The 19,021-nt window shown below is 36.3% G+C and overlaps 1 pseudogene; it reads left to right on the top strand.

Annotated features, from left to right (window-relative positions):
• The window catches only part of LOC132126978 (amine oxidase [flavin-containing] A-like), a 54,793-nt pseudogene that overhangs the window by 27,788 nt on the left and 7,984 nt on the right, over nt 1-19,021 (top strand).

Genomic DNA, 19,021 nt, shown 5'->3' with positions numbered 1-19,021 from the left:
TTAGCAAACATGCTAACATCAGACTATTGAATTCAATTATGAGTTGCTTCTTTCATATGGAGTACAATTTGATGTTTCGAAAGTGTTCCAATGCTTTCTAATGTGGTCAGGATGCTTTCTCAGAAGGTAACTGCCTGTACAGTAACCAATAAGGCAGCTCACAAATTTTACATTTTTTTATTTATTATTATTTTTTATTATTATTACTTGGACGTACTTCTCAATACTTGGGCCACCTTTTCAAATATCTCCTTACCAACTTTCAATAATTTCACATCCACTAAACTACCAATAAATGTCTCAAATCAAGCGATAATTTCTTAATACTTGCGAGGTTGTCACTTAAAAACATTAACAACACATAGTATTATATGGTGATTTCTTTTGTAAAGTTATTCTTTGCGTCTCTCTACTGTTTGGAATTAATGCTGTATATTTTACATGGTCCATTTTTACATTAGAGTGAAAAAATTATAACCACCCTTATGAAAATGAACCATGGTTTTACTATAGTACAAGTGTACTGTAATTTTCATAAGGGCTTAAGTCCCCTTTTGTGGAGATGGTAATGAAACTGAAAGCCTAAAATCTGTGTTGGTGTTAAACAGTTGTTTTTACTAATTGTTTGATAGAATTTCTTACTTTCTTTTTTTATTATTATTCTTTTTTTAGATATGGAATTATTTCAATATAGTTTTAGTGTAGAAATGTAGCAGAATGCAGTCATAGTCGGTTTTGTATTATGTTAGGTAAATGTGCAAATTTGCAGGCTAAATGGCGGTGGTTGTGTCTGAGTATGAATAAAATTCATGTAATTTGAAAGACAATAAATGTATTTTGTAATAAATAAATAAAAAAATGGTCTACAGTTTAATCCAGATTGACTGCTGTTGTGATGATTAAACTTTTTAAAGTTTTTTTCAAGTTGTAAATAAAACAAAAGATTAATTTTGTCTTTCTATCAGTGTTTCTACTTCAAAATGTCATGTTTAACTCAATGTGTTACTTGCTATTTCTTTAAAATGAGTTGGAAATGAATTTCTGAGTGAAAATTGCTGCAAGACTTTTTTTTTTTTTTGAAGACTTTTGAAAAAGTGAAATAAAATTAGTACTGATGTTCATTTCATGCTTTGATGATTTGAAGATGATTGGTTCACGTGTGCCGCTTTAACTGGGGCAATACAGTGATCTGTCAAGACACATTAAAGAGCCACAAAACTGTATTCATTGTTAGATTTTTTTTTTTATTAAAAAAAGACAACATTTGAAAACTGAGACCTTGTTTCACACCAGAGGTATCCTGCTCTGTCTTGTCTGTTGGGACGTTGTCAGTTTCCTCTTTGCTCCACAATTTATTTTGTAACAACTTGATGTGTAGTGTGAGAGAGGCATGGCTGGTTGGACATTGCAGCAGTAACTAAGGAGGGCGGGTTTTGTGAAGGGTCAATTGAAAGAACAAGTATCATTCCATTGTTGTTTTCTAGCACTAAATGGCTCTTATTTAATTCAGAGGCTCTCTGATTATGCCCTCTCTTTCAAGCCCATATCAATTACGAGCCTGCCCTGCCGGCTGAGTGCCAGCACCTCACCGAGTGCCTGCCTACTGGCTACATGAAGAAGTTTATCGTCACTTACCCCACTGTGAGTAACTTGCATAACCCATCCACTTACCCACAACTGGCTTACCGGCTTTTCCAGCACAGTGCAGTCACTTCCCCTACAGCTCTATTGCATTAAACTCTATAATGAAGTTAAAATGTGCAGAGGCATGGAGAGCTGCCTACTAGTGCTCTGACTAGCATATTCAGTATAAGCCCTCGCTTTAATTTAATATTTAATCTTGGCTCTGCATTGACTAGAGATGCCACCTTAATCAGAGGATAAGATTTGTCTGTCAACTGTGAAAGATGTTTTTTGAACATCTTTTGCATATTAAATAAGATAATAGGTTTTATTCACTCACTACTTGTGCATAAAATGTTAAAAGTAACTATACGTTTACACAATTAGAGCCCACTGAAAACCAAAAAATACTCCCAGAGGTGCCTCTAAAACTTAGATTGCGTTAATATGAAATGTTTGTGTTATCATAAATTTAATCAATTCACAAAATCGATTTACAAATACCACAAAAACTTGTCATTGAAATATAATATATATATTTTAAATAGGAAGTATAGTGAATAAAAAAAAAATATATAATATTTCGTTATTTAATTGTATTGGCATGGTATGCACTTATTTTTCCCGGGAAAAGCAAAACACTTTTTAACAACAAACTAATTCATTACATGCATTAGTGTGTTCAATATTTTAGTCTAATAGAACAGTTTTATTTACTTAAAGAGATCGTTCACATAAAAATGAATATTCTGTCATTTAGTTCCTTCATATCATTTCAAACCTGTTTGATGTTTGGTTGCTAATCAGTATGAAGATATTATATATAACTGCCCATAAATCTACAATTTATGCAAATATAGCTGACGTTTATGCAGATAATGTCCATTCCCAGCATTGCGCTGGTCTCTTTAAATAAAGAATGAATGCTTTTAATTTTCAAGGTTGTTCGTTATCTGTTTTCTTTTCATCTGCTTCACAGGCGTTTTGAAAGAAAAAAGGTTACTCTGGGGAAATCGTAGCACGTCCCTCTGAGGACTGCCCTTTAAGCGTCACATTTGATGCCACCAGCCCCAGGGGCAATCCTGCGCTGGTGGGGTTCATCACTGGAGTACAGGCCTGTGACTGGTGCGACAGAAAGGTGAGAGACAGATAGAGAGAATGAGACTGAGGCTTTGGGAAAGAGAGTAATGCATTTTAATAGCATATAGCAAGAGTGAGAAATGGAAAGGGAAAGTGAGAGATACAGAGAAGGACGTTTAATATGTCAGGTCTATTCTCAGTTTCACACTTTCAGGGAATACTGGGACAATGAGTCAAGAGGTGAAAAAAATATATTTATAAAAAGTATATATACTGACATTTAGTTGCTCAAAAACCGCCTTAGTAAAGCATAACAGACACAATACCCTGCTGAAGAGACTGGCAGAGTTGCTCATAACCATATGTTGTGTTTTAGAAGCTCATGTGCTGGTTTTCTTCATCTAGCTGAGCTAGAAGGTCTACTATATGTGGAGAAAACTGTTAGCATTCCCATTTCAAAGTACATTTCATACTATTAGGAGCCTTCAAAACCATGTACCATAATAAATGGGTGGTTAGCCATTTAAAAATAATATTATTTGCAAAAGAAATGATGTAATACTAGCTTTATGTATATACTTTTAAAAAGTCATTTGATCCCACTTACAGCATCTGGGGAATAACTGCTAACCATGCTACCCTAACAATTATTGTATCTAAAATAGCAAAATGTTCTTGCTCAACCAGCATGAGCTACATTTTGCTGGGGAAAATAATGACTATTTGGTCCAGCAGCTAGACCTGCACCAGCGTTATTACTGTTAAATAATTTGGTTAAATAATTAAAATAATTTGGTAAACAAAATATGTTACCTTAAATTGCAATTTAGAGTTTAAGTTTAAGTACTAAAATGACTAAAAATGAAATAGAAATAAACGCTAGTAAAAATTACAAAAGCATTATCAAATAAAATGAATAATTAAATTATTAAACTAAATATCAAAATGAAAACTGAAAATACAAAAAATTATTACGAATACTGTAATATTATATAAATAATACTTGTACTGTATGCTATTCTTTCAGTGACCAAATTGTCTGTAAACAAGCAATATCAGATTAGCGACAAATTTACCTGGAGCTGTTATCTTGGGAAAACAAATATTTCCAGCTCTGAGTCTTCAAAGAGTCTTTTCCTCGCTGATAATGTGGCCAACTATTGATTCATCTGTCACTCTTCGCTCAATCAAACAAAGATGGCCACACATCTTGCATGCAGAAAATAGCTAGCCTACAGCTAAAATCCATGAAAACCAGAGACCAGTATTCCCTTTTCGAGAAGAACTGGTCTGATGAACATGTTTCCATCACGCTTCTTCCCAAACCGTCTGTAGTCATTCATAATAGACAAGAGCAGTAAGTTTATGGTCGGTCATTCATAATGAATCAAATGGACAAGCCAGCTCTGGTTTGCATTTGCTAATACAGCATTACTAATTTGTATTTGGTAGTGTTTTATGTTGAAATATCCAGTTGTCACCTCCATTAATTGAGATTTGTCCATAAAATGGAGAAGAGTCACTTACACTGTATTGCATTTGTCGACAAGCTCTGGTTCTTACAGATCTGGTTCTCAGCGCAATTTGCCAGAGTTGTGTGCTTTCTGCTGTTATTTCGACATTCCCTTCACATGAATGAGCCGCCAAACTTTGAAGTGTGGACATGAAGTGTAATTTTGTGCAGTTTGTTTTATGGCCAGGCATTAGAGAAAGTAGCTAGCCCTCCAACTTCTCATGGACACTTTTATAACACCCCCACAGATGCCTCCTCTGCCGCCCCACCCCCTGCCTGGTGCGAAGCCATAACTGTAGGCTGAATTATGGGCTGGGACACTCGGTTCAAGTGGAAGTGCACAACATGCAGATGCAGGGTTTTATACGTTCCCTTAACATCTGTCATTCGCTGACGTAGTAACGGCAAGGGTGTGCGGCCTGACCCCTTTCTGCCCATAACTCAAAGAAGAACAGAGACCAAAGAGGGATTGAGTTATTTGGATCGATGGAGGTTTGAGAACCAGACTCAGCCCAGTTCTCGTCCCTTGTGAAAAAGAAATACAGTTTAGCATATTTTGGAGAATAGTACTTTTTAAGGAGAATATGTACTTTAGAAGTGTATAAGTAATGTGTTTGGAGATGTTATTTGCAATTAAATGAAAATGTATTAAAGTTTACATTTATATTTCTAAAGAGTGCTTTTTTTGATCCTCTTAAGACGTACACCTTTATATGTAACAAATATGTTACGACACTCATGTAGCCTTTTATTTCATTAATATTATATAATCTGCAAGTACAATTTTTAAAATATTTATACATACTTTTAGGATATAAAGTACACTAAAAGTGTACATTTTCACAAGGATGGAAGCACAATTCTATATATATATATATATATATATATGAATACTTTTATGATAAGTTGATGATTAAATGTTTTTGTGCTCATTTTAGATGGAGGAGAGAAGAGATGCTGTGATCTACAGCTTGGTGAAGTACCTTGGTCCGGAGGCGTCCACCTACATTCACTATGAAGAAAAGGTATGTGGCGAATTTCAGCCAATATGTGCACTGAGTCACAGAAAGTAAAGTCATTGTCTTGCGAAACCCTTAGTTACAGCTTTATTTAGTAGCATCTAGAAGCACCCGGAGTGAATGGGAAGAAATGGAAAAATAATACAGAGAAATATTTTATGGCGTTTTAGTTGTTACACGCAGCAGAAAAAAAACTTGGGAAGCTTTTTTATTTTAGGTCTTTAGGTTTTGCGGACACCATTGAGTGTGTGGAGGTTTGTCTCTGCAACTGTATGAGTAACTTATGTTAATCTTTGATTGTGGAGAAATTGTGTTTACTTTTATTTTTATTTATTAAATATACTGTTTAAATAAATGGTAATTGATTATTAGTTAAGCTGCACCCACTTTGGTAATTGCTGCTAACTCATATAATTCAGACTGCAGAGCAACCCATAGAAATTAACTAGAAATCTATGTCCTCAACGTTATTTTCAGTAGAATGTGCTTAAAAATTGGTAAAAATGACTTGGATATTATTCTTAAGGGATCTGGTATGAATTATTGCATTGAAAAAAATTAATTATGCAGTACCAGATCAGATTTGATTAAATCATAATCAAGGTAAACGCTTCTCACAGTCAAAACAAAATATTAATAAAGTAAAAAGTCACATTTAGCAGCAATTTCAAGTGATAACTTTAGTCATTCCTAACATTTCTACAATACAGTCTCTACTCTACTGTAATTTAGTTTAGTTAATACTAACATCACAGTGACCTGAAACAATCAATAAGTAAAGTTAAATTTTTAGAATCATTATAGAGATAGGAATAGCTCACAAAAATTTAAATTTTATGAAAATGTACTTACACTTACACCCAAAATTAGGTTGTTTCTTCCTCATGACAGAATTGGAGGAATTTAGCATTAATTCACTTACTCAACCAATGGATCCTCTGCAGTGAATGGGTGCCAGATAGCATAACATAGTCAGTGGATTTCAGTGTGAGAAGACAACAGGGGATGAACTTATATCAGCTGTTTGGACTCTCATTCTGACGGCACCCATTCACTGCAGAGCATCCATTAATAAACAAGTGATGTAATGCTACATTTCTCTTAATCTGTTCTGATGAAGAAACAAACTCATCTACATCTTGGATGGACTGAAGGTAAGTACAGTACATTTTCAGCATATTTTCATTTTTGGGTGAACTATTTCTCTAATTTAGCACTAATGTAGGTATCCTTTATATATAAACAAAAAATAGGGAAGAAATAAGGGGAAAAAAATCTCCCTGGACAAGTTGTATAATTTGTACAATACAGTGAGTTAAAAAGAGTTTAAACTGAAGTTAATATCAGTAAATTCACAGATAACTGAAATTAACTGTTTACTGAAGTTATTTCAGTAAACTCAATTCAGCAACATTGAAGGAATTCAAATTCAGATGGCAAAACTAGTTTTTCATACATTTATGAATTGGACCTCAGGCAATGTCAACAGCGTGACCCAGTTCCATTTTTGGAAATTATATTACAAATGCCATTGCCATGTAGATATATTTTAAGACTCCCTCAACCTTTTATTTTGATTGGTCCAGTGTTCAGTTGGGGGGGGGGGGGGGTGTTGTATGGGTCAGACCCATAATTTATACAGTAACAAGTATGATTTCCTTGTATATTAACTCAGCTGTATAAATAATGAATACATACAGAGGTACACCCAGTATCCCCACGACCCTATATTGGCTGAGCTTTTTGGAAAATGGATGGAAGAAACATCTTTTAGACTTGAGTGGATCCAAATGTCAAAGCTCTCAGTTTGCAGTTCCTGTTCTTTCTGAATGAGCCAGCATGTGAAAATAACACACATTGTCTAGAATCAGGCATGAAACCTATTAAGACCTGCTAGAGTTCATCACCTCTCTCAAATCTCCTGCATGACTCTGAAAACCTTCAGAGTGACACTCGCCACAAGCATAAACTAAAAATGGAAATCTCTGCGGCCACTTCTATTCCTTGTGACCAAAGCTGAGAGCCAGTCCTCCATTGTGCTTAAAACGCACCATTTCACAAACAAAATGGGAATTTATTTGCCCTGAGAGGTAAAAAGGCACCATAGACCATGCTGTAGGCGTAAATGAGATTGACAAATGGGCACATTGGTTTGACAGCCATCAGCTTCAACAGTATGTTAACATTTTACCGCCATGGTGCAAAAGGGGTGTCAGACCACTTTAGCACTGTAAGTGAAAAGGGAGAATAGCCTTAAGCAACTCTGTGGCCTGTGGATAGAGCGAGCGGGAAAGGATGATGGAACTACTGATGGCAAGGCCATTTTCCAATGAGCTGCAACTGAGAAAGGAAATTTGCTACCTTTTCAACTAGAGAATTACCAAGAGTGCCCTGAGAGGTCTCATGCACTGGGCTTATAGGTACATTGTGGAAAGCAAAGGCACATCAACTAAAAGATCCAGATGGTGTTTAATGCATATAGTGTAAAGAAGCTAAAGCACATTCATTCTCCCCTAATAGGCTTTAAATAACTTAATAATAAAAACGTCATTGTATGAAGGCCCATTTCCACCACAAAAACAAAAATGCTTTGGTAAATCATAATTATTACATACATTATTAAACACTAAGTCATAATTTCTAGGTTAAAAGTCTAAATAAAAAAATGCAAAGAAAATGTATTAAATTAAAATGAGTCATAAAAATTCAACTTTTTGTCAAAATTGTTTTTGTATTGAGTGGTTGTATTATTACTTTTTATTTTAAAATGTATTTCAAAATTAAAACAAAATGAATTAACTTGAATACAAAAAAAAACCCATTAATTTTTTGTGTGTGTGTGTGTGTGTGTGTGTGTGTGTGTCTTTTTTGTGTCATAATGACAACAAATCATAATTATCTTAAAATGTTTTCTAAAAAATATGGCTTTGGTAAATCTTAACAAAGACAGATAAAATATTTAATAAAATCATAATTATTGCATAAAGTTCAAATTTGAAATAAAAGGCTGACATAATTATGACAAAACATATTTTTATGTCATAATTATGACTTTTTTTATAATTTCAATTGTTGTAGCCCATCCCAGTTTTAGGCCACATGTTAGAAAAAAACAACAACACTGGACCCATGGTCAGTTTATCTCACAATTATTACTCAATTTCAACTTTTTATCTCATACTTATGAGTTGTCAATTATGACTTAGTATGTCAGTTTCAACTTTTCTTTCACAGAATCATATATTCATATATAACTCATATGTTTTATCTCAACATTTTGACTTTATGTCATAATTTTGATTTATGTAAATTATGACAATTTCAAATTATGTCATAACTATTTTAATTGGTATTTAGACATAAAGTTGAGGCATTTTATTTATTTATTTATTTTTACATCCATTTTTGCCCCTGAATTTTTTAAATCTACATTAGTAAATAACTCCCACTTCCTGCTCTCAAGCATTTTTATTTACATAGGTTTACCATTGCTGTGTCTGCTATTGTTTTTGTTTGTTTGTTTGTTTATTAATTTTTACAAAATACTGTGTGTATATATAATTAGAAAGGTCTTTGCACACTCAGTCCGAAAATCTTGTCCGAAAAATAAATACGACCTCACGTTGTGTTAATCACGTTTAAATACTGCCTCAGCAACTTTCGTCCATCATAAAAACAAATCGGACCAGGTTTGATTCTCTGCATTATTGCACACATTGCAAGCATTTTGATAGGAAAATATGATGAAAATGAAAATTTTGGACTGTGCAAAGACTCTGTCTTATGATAGAAATGTTCTGGCAAATGTAATATAATCATTGTGCCAGTGGTACAAGTCAAAACAATGAAAAAAAAAAAAGACTCTTCATACCTTTTATCATGAAATGGCAATTCACAGATACTACAAGTCCTGCTAAAAGTCACTTGGGTAAAGGGTCTGTGCTGAGCATCCAGCAATTTTTTTAGACATAAAATTTATTGGACCATGGGTCTATCGCCAACTACACTTGTCTATCGCCAACAGTTTTTTATTTTTTATTTTATTTTTTTTATTCCATGTTGGTTATGTTTTGTATGTTTGAGGTTTTTTAATTGATAAAGTGAAGGGATTTTTATGTAATTCTTGCACTTTTTTGTGTTGTTCTGGCCAGTGGTCTTAGACTTATACTGACACCCAGTGGTGTGGAGGCAACATCTGTTTTTAGTATTCAGCTGATTTTATTGTGCCAGTGGTCGCCAACCCGTTGATCACGGTCAACTGCTAGATCTTAATCACTGTCCCAGTAGCTCCTGAGAATAACAGAAAAATAAGTACAAAAAACATTACATTACTTCAGACTTTGTACTTATTTTCTGTTATTTTCAGAAGCTAGTGGAATAGTAAAAAAGAAAATACATCATGTCTGGAAACGGATGTTAACAGAGGCTAGAGATACTGAAGATGCATAGAGAATACTGCAGCAAGCAGAGCAAGGTTGCTGCGCAAAATATAGGAAGTAAATATAAATATTGAATTGGGGTGAGTTGTATGAATGTATCACTGAAGGGAATTGACTGCATTCAATGGCAATGAAATTTTCTTTTCCTCTTACCTCTGTATGAAGTATTGCACTGCTTTGTTTACAGCTGTAACCAAGGAAACAATTTACTTCTGGTGTTCCACAGGTGCGACCTGCTGTCAGAGAGTGAATTTGTTTTGATTTCATTCAAATGTTTTCATGTATCATAATTTCACAATGATAAAGATGTTCTGTTTTGCTTTAAATTTTGTAATTAGTTTAATTAAAATGACAATTTATATATATATAATTCAAATTAATTCAAACCTAAAGTAGCTTAGTATCTTTATTTGGATCATGATTAAAATGTAGTGGCTGCCTACAGTAATTTCAGATGGCTACAGAGATGTTTAAGACCAGTACGCTTGTTATAGAGCTAATAAACAATAATTAAATTTGCTTGTAAAAAAAAAAAAAAACAATAACAAAAAAAGTCCAAAAATACATTACTAACATGCAAATAATTCTAATATGCTTAGATAGTTTAATGGTTTTACTTCAAGTACTTTTATAAAATCTACAGGCACATTTAAGACAACACGTTCTTGCTCCCAACTTGTCACATATGGACGCTTGGTCAGGACCCCTTGGCGTCACATTTTAACGCACTGGGTACCCCTTTGGCGTCATTTTTCAACGAGCAGGGCAGTCCGATAGACTTCTATGGAACCCTGAACCCGAGCCGCGGCGCTGAAATTTGACGGCTTGGGTAAGCACACCGCAGCCCGTAGTCTGCTGTGGATGGATCGAGACTAAAATAAATATGAAATAGATAGGAATAGGCTACAATAAATGATCTATTCCGATGGCTGGTAAAATGGCGTTCCCCATATCATCTTTATCTGGCCACCCAACTGGGTTTTAATGTTAAGAAAATCCCTCGCAGTCTGATATCAAAGTGCCCTCTGAGAAATAGGGGGAGCGTTAATCGTGTTGTTTAACAGCATTCAGCGGTGAGTTTAACAACTCTCTACTGCAGGTAGAACAGCATCCAGATGTGAGTTTAACCAAAACAACGCTCAACTGCAGGTAAAACACTATTCAGAGGTGAGGTTAACAATGCTCTACTGCAGGTAGAACAGCATCCAGGTGTGAGTTTAATCAAAACAACGCTCAACTGCAAGTAAAACACTATTCAGAGGTGAGTTTAACAACGCTCCGCGGTGCGTGCAGTAAGCAGTTTAAGCGTTTTCTGCCTGGTCACAGGGTACGTGACTAATTATAGGTGATGCATGCTGGATAATGTATTTTTTTTATAGGAGTCTGGTATTGATAAATAAATGTATGCTTGTGTTCGATTAATCAATGTCTTGTTTATTTATTTATTTATTAAATATCCTCTAAATTAATAACGCTGACGTCATTGTATGGCGCGATCGTGATCCCAAGGTCCATTGCGTTTTTTCCTTTCCACTCGGTAAGTAGAAAAGTTCATTAATAGAGATCAAGACTATTCTTAAATTTACACAATAAAAACTGTAGAATCAGGACAAGTTGTGTTTAGAACTTTTAGACGTGTAAGGCAGCAATTTATTAGGACGGTTAATGATATATATATATATATATATACAGTGTGAGAACAATTTATTAAAAAAGTCCATATATATATATATTTAAATGACTTGCAGTAGGCTAGCAAAGTTAGCTAATTAAATTCAAAGTTAATTTTTTTTCGCACATAATCATGAAGGTGCAATCATGGGGAATACAAGATTTTCAGTACTGATGTGTTTCCAGTTACCTATTTTACATTAGCTCAAACTATAAAGCCATTTTAGCTAACATTATAAATGGTCAGGCCAGTAATTGTTTAAAATCCACAGATAATTTGATAATAAATGCCTAAATATTATCTATAATAAACAGTAGAAACAAATTCATAACAACAACATTATTGTGTCTCAGGACAATTTCTCACTATAAAATAAATAATTTAAATGTTCTTTCAGAGGTTATATAGGAGGCTATGTTGAACATTGCAACTTTTCTATTTCTTTCTTTTGTATTAAAATAACAAAATTCCACCTGCCCAAGCCCATTTATTCACACATGGTGCAACCCAAAATCAACCAAATGGGTGGAAAAACTGTCCAATCTGGCAACATGGATGAAGAATACTGGTGTAAAGTGTAAGGCACAGGTGTCAAACTCAGTTCCCGGAGGGTCGCAGCCCTGCAGAGTTTAGTTCCAACCCTAATTAAATGCACCTTACTCAGCTAATCGAGTCCTTAAGGCTTATTTGAAAGTTAAAGGTATGTTTCCTGGAGCAAGGCTGAGCCCCTTCAGGAACTGAGTTTGACACCTCTGGTGTAAGGTGTTCAATTTTTAATATATTTTTTTTCTCTCTCATCAGGTCTTTCAAATTTGCCTGCTCTTTATTCTAAACCCCGACCACACATACAGACAAACACACTCACTCACTCACTCACACAATAAAGGCACTTTTAAGAGCCACGTCTGTCCTGTTTACCTGTCTGTGCTATAGTTTACTTGTCACTCTCTTTTTAGCTCTCTCTATATCTTTATCTCTATTTTCATCTTTATTTGTTTTATTTGACCATCTCTCCAGTTCTCTTAATAGTTCCTAAAAAATCCTCTTTATGTCAGGAACACAACTGGACACAGATGCAGGTTACAGTGTGAACACAATTTATTCAAAAAGTCCAAAAGAAAAAACTGAAAAAAATGAATCGCATAGTTCGTCACTGAGCGACCCACCTGATGGAGCCGTGCTAGCTGGTCAGCCGCTTCCTGACCTCTGGCAGAGCGGTCAAATAGCCTCTCCATCTCCTGGCGGAAATCCTTGAAAGAGGCACAACAGGGAGTTTTAGTCTCCCAGACGGAGGTTCCCCAGTCTCTAGCCTTGCCAGTTAGAAGAGTCAAGACAAAAGCAACTTTGGACATCTCAAGTGCGTATGTGCGTGGCTGCAAGGCAAACACCACAGAACACTGGGACAAGAAGGCCCGGCAGGAATTGGGGTCCCCATCATAGGGTGGTGGGTTATTGCAGCGGGGCTCAGGCTTGTGGCGAGGAAGATGGTGAGCTGCACCACCCTGTGCAGCCTCTCGTTGCAGCTCTTGGATGCGGTTGGTCAGCTCAGCTTGGTTGGCTAGGAACTCCACCTCCCTTGTGGTGTTTGTCAATCTGGCTTTGTGCTGGCCCAAAAGAACACGCTGCTGGGTGAATGCAGTTCTGACAGAATCTGCGCCTGCTGTGTCCATCTTGGCCAGATCGTTCTGTCAGGAACACAACTGGACACAGATGCAGGTTACAGTGTGAGAACAATTTATTCAAAAAGTCCAAAAGAAAAAACTCCCTCCAACGAACAGAAACAGGCCGGGAAATAAGGGGAAAAGGTCCAACAGAAAAATAAGAGACTTCATTGTCCTTGCGTAAACACCCGACAGGGGGCGCCCAATGGCGCGGCCGCGTAGAGAGCAGAGAGGGGAGGAAGACACAGCATTCAAAATCACCTAAAATTTTGTTTCAATCTATTAATAGATTTTTAAACTCAAATACTGTCTCAATACTACCATCCACTGAGTGTTGTGAGAAGTTTTTAAATGTCTTTTTAGACAAAGTTAACATAATTAGATCTGGTTGTCATGACTGGAATGGCTTGACAGGAGACATTTTAAAAAAATGTCAGCACGTTTGATAAATTTGATTTGGCTTCAGTTAAGGATATTAGTCTTATTATTGGTAAGTTGAAACGCCCAGCTGCTAGTTGGGATGTTTTGCCTTTTGATTTGTTGGCTGCGACATTCGATTATACTGGGCCTTGTATTACTGCTATTGTTAATTGCAGTCTTTATACAGGCACTTTTCCTTTAAGTTTTAAGCAGGCGGTTATTCAGCCCCTTCTTAAAAAGACTACTCTTGACCCGTTGGATTTTAATAATTATCGGCCAATTTCAAAGCTGCCTTATATCTCTAAAATTTTGGAAAAGGTAGTTTTATCTCAGTTAAGTTCTTTTTTGGCTAGAAACGAGGTGTTAGATGTCTTTCAGTCTGGTTTTCGGGCAGGACACAGTACTGAATCAGCTTTACTGCGAGTCTCAAATGATATATTACTTATTGCAGACTCGGGCAATACTGGGGCTCTAATTATGTTGGATCTTAGTTCAGCTTGCCACAGATAGTCAAAGTCAAAGTCACCTTTATTTATATAGCGCTTTAAACAAAATACATTGCGTCAAAGCAACTGAACAACATTCATTAGGAAAACAGTGTCAATAATGCAAAAATGATAGTTAAAGGCAGTTCATCATTGGATTCAGTTATGTCATCTCTGTTCAGTTAAATAGTGTCTGTGCATTTATTTGCAATCAAGTCAACGATATCGCTGTAGATGAAGTGTCCCCAACTAAGCAAGCCAGAGGCGACAGCGGCAAGGAACCGAAACTCCATCGGTGACAGAATGGAGAAAAAAACCTTGGGAGAAACCAGGCTCAGTTGGGGGGCCAGTTCTCCTCTGACCAGACGAAACCAGTAGTTCAATTCCAGGCTGCAGCAAAGTCAGATTGTGCAGAAGAATCATCTGTTTCCTGTGGTCTTGTCCTGGTGCTCCTCTGAGACAAGGTCTTTACAGGGGATCTGTATCTGGGGCTCTAGTTGTCCTGGTCTCCGCTGTCTTTCAGGGATGTATAGGTCCTTTCTAGGTGCTGATCCACCATCTGGTCTGGATACGTACTGGATCCGGGTGACTGCAGTGACCCTCTGATCTGGACACAGACTGGATCTGGTGGCCACGGTGACCTCGGAACAAGAGAGAAACAGACAAATATTAGCGTAGATGCCATTCTTCTAATGATGTAGCAAGTACATAGGGTGTTATGGGAAGTGTTTCTGGTTCCGGTTTACCTAATTAATGCAGCCTAAAAATCCTTTAACGGATTTGGATATTAAAAGCATATTAGTATGTTATGTGTATGCCAGGTTAAAGAGATGGGTCTTTAATCTAGATTTAAACTGCAAGAGTGTGTCTGCCTCCCGAACAATGTTAGGTAGGTTATTCCAGAGTTTAGGCGCCAAATAGGAAAAGGATCTGCCGCCCGCAGTTGATTTTGAGTCCATAGTTTCTGTTACATCATCAAGTTGTTCTGAGGTTTTGGATATGCTAAGGAATTTGGTTAAATCAGGAAGATAACTTAAAAAGCAGTCTTTTGTGGTAGAAGTGATGGTTCTTCCATACTTGTAACAAGAAGTAGAATTTACAATTTTGGCTATATGAAGTTTGCACAGAACTAAATAATGATCTGAGATATCATCACTTGGCTGAATAATTTCAACTCCATCAACATCAATTCCATGTGACAGTATTAAATCTAGAGTATGATTTCGACAATGAGTAGGTCCTGAAACGTGTTGTCTAACACCAATAGAGTTCAGAATGTCTATAAATGCTGTTAAATTAAATAAATTAAATAAAGATAAATTAAAACTTTATCTGCAGCCAGAACTAACTCGGATGTAAAATCAGCAAACTCTTTAATAAAGTCTGTATGGTGCCCTGGTGGCCTGTATACAGTAGCCAGTACAAACATAACGGGATTTATCATTAACATTTGTTTCTCTGGATAATGTTATATGAAGCACCATTACTTCAAACGAGTTATACTTGAAGCCTGCCCTCTGAGAAATCCTGAAAACGTTGTTATAAATTGAAGCAACACCTCCACCTTTGCCTTTTAGACGCGGCTCATGTTTATAACAGTGATCTTGGGGGGTGGACTCATTTAAAATGATGTAATCATCAGGTTTTAGCCAGGTTTCTGTCAAACAGAGTACATCTATATTATGATCAGTGATCATATTATTTACAAAAAGTGTTTTCGTAGAAAGGGATCTGATATTCAATAAGCCAAGCTTTATCATTTGTTTATCCATATTGCTTCTGTTTTTTATTTGTTGAACCTCAATTAAATTGTTAATCTTAACTTGGTTTGGACGTTTTTTGTATTTTCTAGTTCGGGGAACAGACACAGTCTCTATAGTGTGATATCTAGGTGAAAGAGTCTCTATGTGCTGAGAATTAACTGACCTCTGTGACGGGAGGCAGCTAGCAGACGGTCGGTTTAGCCAGTCTGTCTGCTTCCTGACCTGGGCCCCAGTTAGTCAAGTATAAACACTAAGACTATTTGCAGAGGTGGAAAGAGTAACACAATTTTGTACTCAAGTAAAAGTACTGTTACTTATGTGAAATTTTACTGAAGTACAAGTAAAGTTACCAGTCTAAAAATTTACTCAAGTAAAAGTAAAAAGTAGCTCATTAAAAATGTACTCAGAGTAAAAGTTACCGAGTTACTTTTTTAACAGCGGGATTCTAGTGTAGTTAAAAAAAGACAAGGGAAAAAAAAATCTCAATCTAGTTGTTTTTAATTGAAGGAAGACTTTTACAAATTAAAGTGTTATAGTAAAAATAATACAATAAAAATAAAAGAGATAGATGATTTTAGTGCAGATCATCCAATAAAACATTTTAAACATTACTACAACCATTAATATGGCATGAACTGTGGATTCAGAAGAGCATCCTTTTCTTAAACAGAAAAGACAGACTTACTACAAAACATTAAATTTAAATTGGGTCAGGGACCTTCAAGTATTTAAAGACCAAACTGTGCCATTGTCAGATAACAGACCTGTCGAATAACAAAACATCAAATGAACAACGTGGTCTATTCTTTTCTGTATATCTTTACACTATGAACTTTTTGTTAAGTTTGAGTAGCAGTTGGTTTTCAAAGTTAGTAGATTTCATCCTTGCCCGCTTTGCAGTGAATAACAGTCCAGCACTGCTGAAGAGACGCTCACAGGCAGCTGAGGCAGGAAGACCAGTGTTGAGTTTGAGAGAGAGGTTTTTGATGTGTGGAAATGAGTTCAACAGATCCATTTTGTTTGAGATACAAGCAAGGTACCCATCTAGCTCCCCTGTACCTTGTGACCTTCTGGACTTCATTGAGGAGAAGAAATCTTCTTCATCTGATGAATGTTGCCCAACTTGCTCCACTTCTGCCTCTGCCATCTGGTCAATGTGTTGTCTCACATAGACCAGACCTGTTGAACAACAACACAACAATGCATATTTAATATTTTTATCAATGCAGAAACTGCAAAGATTCATTTTACTGTACTTACACAACACTGGATTATTAAGTAGTAACAAAATAGACAAAACTGGGATTGATAATTAGCAACTGATTACACTGATATAAAACAATGAAATCATACCTGCTTCTATGATTTCAGTCCTCTCAGTCCAGGTGTTCTTAAACTTTGGCAGAAGGATTGCTGCAGCAATCAGTTCAGGGTCTTGAATCATCCCACCAAAACGCTTTTGGACACCATCCTGCACTGCTTTGATAAGGGGCAGACACATTTTGGAGGATGTCTCCAATCTGCTGAGTTTTGCTTGTAACTGAAAGATCACCGGCAGGAGCCACCCCATGTGTGTGTTGGTCTCAGACTGGAGAATGTTCAATGCCTTCACAACAGGTTTCATAACAGTGCAATACTCAGTCAGGAAAACAATTTCAGCTGGACTCAGCCTGTAGGACAAACAACAAATGCAATTTTTTAGACATTTCTTGCAGGAATAGGTGTGGATTAAATGTAAAAAAATATATAAGAAGGGGAACTTTGGGAAATTATTTTAATTTGTGTTATTTTATACTTATTTGATTATATTGATTAAATTATATAAAAAAACCTCACATTTTCACTTTGAATTCTTCACAGACATTTCTGATAGCGTCTTCGCCTTTGTCTTGTATGATCCTTAAGATTCTCTCCACAGCCATGTATGTAGAGTTCCACCTAGTCTGATTTGGCCGGATGAGCTGGAGCTCGCATTTATCTTCAACAGTTTCTGCTGCCATGTATGACCGACCTGTCTTGTTCCACATTGCTTGGCATTTCCCAAAGGCAGCTCGTGATAGCCGTTTGTATGTGTCATTGTTCTTTTCTGCCAAGGCAGCATCGGTTGTGGCGACTAAATTTAACAAGTGGCATGCACACCTTTGATGTGGAGGAAGCTGGTACTCAAGACCACTGTCTTGTTCCAGGATGTCAAATGTGTCCAGGTACTCAGCTTCAGGCTCTTCAGAAGAGTCTTGTTCTGATTCGGACTCTGCTTCCTTAGTTTGGCTTTTCTCACCAAAAATACTAAATGCCTTGATAAAGTTTGAGCCGCTGTCTGTTGTGGTTCTTACCACTTTTCCCCTTATTCTGTACTGACAATGAATGTCATCAAGAGTGCCTGCCAGGACATCAAAGGTGTGTGACCCTCTCAATCTCTGGCAAGCAAGTGCGGCAGATCTCCTCTCCAATGTTTCCTCATCAATCCAATGAGCTGTCACCCCTATGAAACTTTGCTGGTGCGCAGTCCAGCAATCAGTAGTTGTGGAAACATAGCTGACTTTACTGAGGTGTGACTGCAAAGTCTTCTTCAACTGAATGGCAGTATCATCAATTCTGGTCCGGAGAGTGGGTCTGGATATGACTTTGCACTGTGGATTCAGTGCAAGTAAAAGTTCTTTAAAAGCAGGTTGTTCAACCAAAGAAAATGGATGAAGACCATCACAAATAAAGTTGATCATGAGCTTGTCAACCTTTGCCTGTGACACACATTTGTTTGCACTCGGTGCAAATACGTCACTTATTTTTGCTTGCTTGGCTGGGATTTTTGGTGGTTCCAGGGTTCGCTTCCGTGTTGCCACAAAGTCACTGAAGGCCTTCAGCTTTGATGGATGTTTTCTCTGTAACCAAACAATTTTAATCATTTAAATCAATGTCATGTTCATTAAACATGCTGAATTAAAAATATTTACATTCATTGATCAAATGTTTTCTACACACATTACATTTTGTCTTTACATTTCATAGTGCACAATTCTTGCTCAGTTAACAGTAAGACAAGAATATGACTATGAAAAAAATGGATATATTAACATGTCTAAATTAAAAGGGAAGGGATGTACAGTAGAAATGTACCTGTGGCCTTCCTTTCAGTCTAACATGATATACAGAAATATAAACTGTCTCCGCTGCTGCATTATTAATAATAAATTAAATATGGAATAACTTCTTATTAAAGCTACACTTTTCTCCGTTACCTTTGTTCTTTGATTTACTTTAAATACAGAAATCGTTAGTGTCTGTCTGCTGTCACTTTAAGATCTGCGCGCTATAACACAAGTCAAATTTTTTCCACAACTCTTTTAAG

Source organism: Carassius carassius, chromosome 45 (genome assembly GCF_963082965.1).
Source record: "Carassius carassius chromosome 45, fCarCar2.1, whole genome shotgun sequence".
Taxonomy (NCBI): domain Eukaryota; kingdom Metazoa; phylum Chordata; class Actinopteri; order Cypriniformes; family Cyprinidae; genus Carassius; species Carassius carassius.
This window is presented reverse-complemented; position numbering and strand designations above follow the sequence as displayed.